The sequence below is a fragment of the Microcebus murinus genome, chromosome 11 (assembly GCF_040939455.1).
Source record: "Microcebus murinus isolate Inina chromosome 11, M.murinus_Inina_mat1.0, whole genome shotgun sequence".
Classification (NCBI taxonomy): Eukaryota; Metazoa; Chordata; class Mammalia; order Primates; family Cheirogaleidae; genus Microcebus; species Microcebus murinus.
In genome coordinates, this window is record NC_134114.1 from 91,870 (window position 1) to 96,076 (window position 4,207).

Consider the following 4,207-nt stretch of genomic DNA (forward strand, 5'->3'; position numbering starts at 1 on the left):
TTATTTTTAGGCAACAAAATCCTGAAAAATAAATTTGAAAACTAGTTGAAATAACAAATTAGCTTAACAAGGTGCAGGGCACAATATCACGATGCAACACTTAGTCATTTCTATACACTGACAATGAAAAATCTTAGTTCTATTTATTTATTTATTTTTTGAGACAGAGTCTCACTTTGTTACCCAGGCTAAGGTGAGTGCCGTGGCGTCAGCCTAGCTCACAGCAACGTCAAACTCCTGGGCTCAAGCAATCCTGCTGCCTCAGCCTCCCAAGTAGCTGGGACTACAGGCATGCCACCACCATGCCCAGCTAATTTTTTCTATATATATATATCTTAGTTAGCCAATTAATTTCTTTCTATTTATAGTAGAGACGGGGTCTCGCTCTTGCTCAGGCTGGTTTCGAACTCCTGACCTCAAGCAATCCACCCACCTCGGCCTCCCAGAGTGCTAGGATTACAGGCATGAGCCACCGCGCCCCGCCTCTGAGTTCTATTTAAAAGCTATTCTATTCATAATATTACCAAAAAGAATAAATTTGACAGAACTGGTGCAACTATATACCCTGAAAGCTATAAACCATGGCTAAGAGAAGTTGAAGACAGTCTATTAAATGGAAAGATCTACTGTATTCACAGATTGCAAACAAAATATCGTTAAGGAGCAGTTTTCCTCTAAACTGATCTACAGACTAATACAATCCTTACTGAACCCTGGCAGCCCCTTTTTTAGTGGAAATGACAAGCTGATCCTAACATGTGTATGGAAATTCAGAGGATCTAGATAATATACCAGCCAAAACAATTTTAAAAAAGAACAAAATTGCAGAACTTACACAACCAGACATCCAATTTTACTACAAAGCTATAACAACAAAGACAGTGTGATGCTAACATAAAGATAGACCTATAACCAAGTGGAACAGAATAGAGGTTCAGACTTAAACCTTTCATTTATGGTCAATTTTAAACAAAGATATCAAGATAATTGAATGGGGAGAAATCACAGCTTCAAGAAACAGGACTATGTATAAAGGTCTGTTTGTATATCTTCTATAGTACCAAATTGGCTTATAAATAAATGAGTACTACTAAATTATGCAAATAAGCCCAGATGCTTTTATAATGCATAAGATTTAGTAATCTTTTGGCAGATGAGACTGGTCTAATATTATTGGTTTGGTGAGAATGGCTAGGTCTTTTAAGTTATCAGCTAAATATGCATATATTTAACTTTGAAGTTCTTACTTTTATGATATTTTCCTGGAATGCATGTATGGTTGATAGAAAATTTAGCTTGGGATGATGGCTGTATTTGTCCGATGTCTTATGAAAATTTTCAGCCATAATTGTTAAGAATGAATTAATTGGATAGATGTGGCTAGGATAAAAGTTTGTAAATAAATTTTTGATAATGGTTTTATTTTGTAATATGTTTACTTGGGGAGGTTTCTAAAATATTTTAAGTAAATATACCCTTAGAGTTTTACTAAGTGAAGTTAACCACTCAGACTCAGCTGCATTGACCACTCAGACTCAGCTGCATTGGCCAATCAGACTCAGCTGCATTGGCCAATCAGACTCAGCTGCATTGACGACTCAGACTCAGCTGCATTGGCCAATCAGACTCAGCTGCATTGACCACTCAGACTCAGCTGCATTGACCACTCAGCCTCAGCTGCATTGGCCAATCAGACTCAGCTGCATTGACCACTCAATGAATATTCATTGAATATATAGATATTATCCAAATAAAATAATTCTAAAACAGTAATTGAACATTAATTGAATGAGTTTAGACTCCTATACTTTTGACTTATTTCAAAGAAACAAAAGTTATTTGAGTCTGTTTGTGACCTATGATTCTGTTTAGTGAAGTACTTAAAACCTTTTAACATCTTTGGCAGGCTTCTCTGAAATCAAAATCCTAAATTAAATCTTTTTGACCTAAAATTAATTTTGGGATTTTCCAGTTGGATCCCAGGAGAGCATCAAAAAATGTATATCTCTTCTTGTGGAGATATTAAATTATTAGGCTAATTTGGTAAATCATATAGAAAGCATTGCCAAATAAGAAATGATATTTAACTTAAAGTCATATTTGTGTAAATGTATTAAAATGTATTCCAAAATTATGTGAAATTCCTAAAATTCTAATATGTTGTGTTATGTGCTATCACTCATATTATGATTACTATGTTAAACTGTTATATGTTACAGAAATACCTAAATTTTCTTGCCAATTGTAAACTCTCATCAGACTTTTGACCATGGCTGTTCTGGGTTTCCACAGCTATTATTTTAGATTCTTCTATGGAAGCATTTTCAATCATCTATAATCCAAAATTGTTAATCATGATAGAGCAAAACAAAATTAATTATATGAAACTAAGTAACTGGTAAGAAAATGTTTTTATGCCTTTATTTAAAATGTTGGTTCTTTACCTAAATGTTTTCCAGAGTTAAGGAAATCTTCTTTCATAAGCTCTGCATAGTTTGCAACAATTTGGTAAAGTATCCTTCTGTGAACAAAGGTGGAAGCATTTGCTTTTTCTCCCTATTTGGTTCCTTCAAAATTCAGGAACTATTTGTGAATATCCTTATCTTTATTTATGTAAGTTCAATAAAAATATGCTGTCTCTTCACAAGCAGGAGACAATTGGAAACACTGGCTATTTTGGCAAGGATTTGACTGAAGTGTCATATTTAAGAATATGCATAAAATGCCAGTGTTCTCGGCCTTACAGTGAATGAGGAAAAAGTGTCACTTCCTGGGAGGTCCAAGAACCTTAAGACTATAAGTTAAACGTGAAGCCTGCCTTGGTTTGGCTTCCTCTTCTCAAGAAGTTCTAAAATCTGAGATTCCTATGTGTTCAATGTGGACAGAGAAAAATCATGCTTCTAAGGAAAACTAAAGCGCACCTGCTAGTAGATTGAAGCCCTGTGCACTGTGTTCAAGTCCTTGCTATCTACGTGTAGCCTGGAATGGATTCTGAATCTCCAGATTTCCTCCAATATTTGGCTGCAACTAATCCTGCTAAAGTCCCCGCGACCTCTTTCCACAAGCAAAGCAGGGACACTCCAGGGACATTCATGGAACATGTCCCCTACCCAGATCAACCAACTAAGGGAATTAAGTATTACGATTGGAGAGGAATTAGATATGAAGATTGGAGATGTGGCTGACAGTGAGCTACGCTGTCTATCCTTAGCCCTGGCGCTGTCTCTGTGCCCTCCCCAGAGTTCTGAATTCATCTAGACGGTTGGAGTGGCCAACGAACCTATGACAGTTCCTAGCTATTCTCTCCAGCTAGGACCCCTCATGACAGCCTTGGCCTTTTGCTTGTCCCGTCAGCCCCCATACGTCTCCTGGACGAGGACTTCTTAAAAACCTACCAGGCCCATAGTTCCTTCTCCCAATTAGGGGAAATAATGCTTTGGTTATTTTCACCAGGAGATTTCGCCGCAATGGCTATTACCCAAACTCCCATCTATTCAGGCAGCCTCGCCAACACTACCCGCCCTGCTCCGTAAGGGCAACGTGGAGTCTGGGCACAATCCAACACCGACGATAACCCCGAGGCTGTGAAGATGACAGTTGTGTTCACTCCTGAGGACGCGATTCACCCCAGGAATTGACCCCAGTGGAGGAGTGAGGCGGGGAGGTGGTGTTTCCGGAATGAGTCTCTTTCCTCCAGACTCCTTTATAGAGAACTTCTGTTCCCGGTTCGTGTGTCCCGCAGACCTTACCCCACCTGCCCATACCTGCAGGCCCGCCCTGCCTGGCCCTGCGCCCTCCTGACCTCCCACTCAGGCTGCAGCTCCACTGTGGCTGGGGCCGCGCAGGAACTGCTGGAGCCCCGAGGGCACAGACCACGCTCAGCAGCGGACTGCATGGCCACGGTGCCTGGCAGAGGCTGCCCAGCTCCTGCGCATCAAAGGGCGCGTCCTCCAGTCACCTTGGACAACGGAGCCATGGCACCCTGGCTGGGAATCCTTGCTCAAGGCCAGGGACCCTAAGTCCCACACTGGGACCTATGCTTGTGGCCTTTGCAATGCAGCTTGAAAGCTGCCAGCTATGCCAGTTTCCTCTGCCATGTGGTGCCCCTGCCTACAATTCACACGGTTCCCCACTGCCTCCTGTCGCTGTCCTTACCTGGACTTTTGAAAGTCCCAGTGGCCACTTCCCCTTGCTCCCTGACACCTCC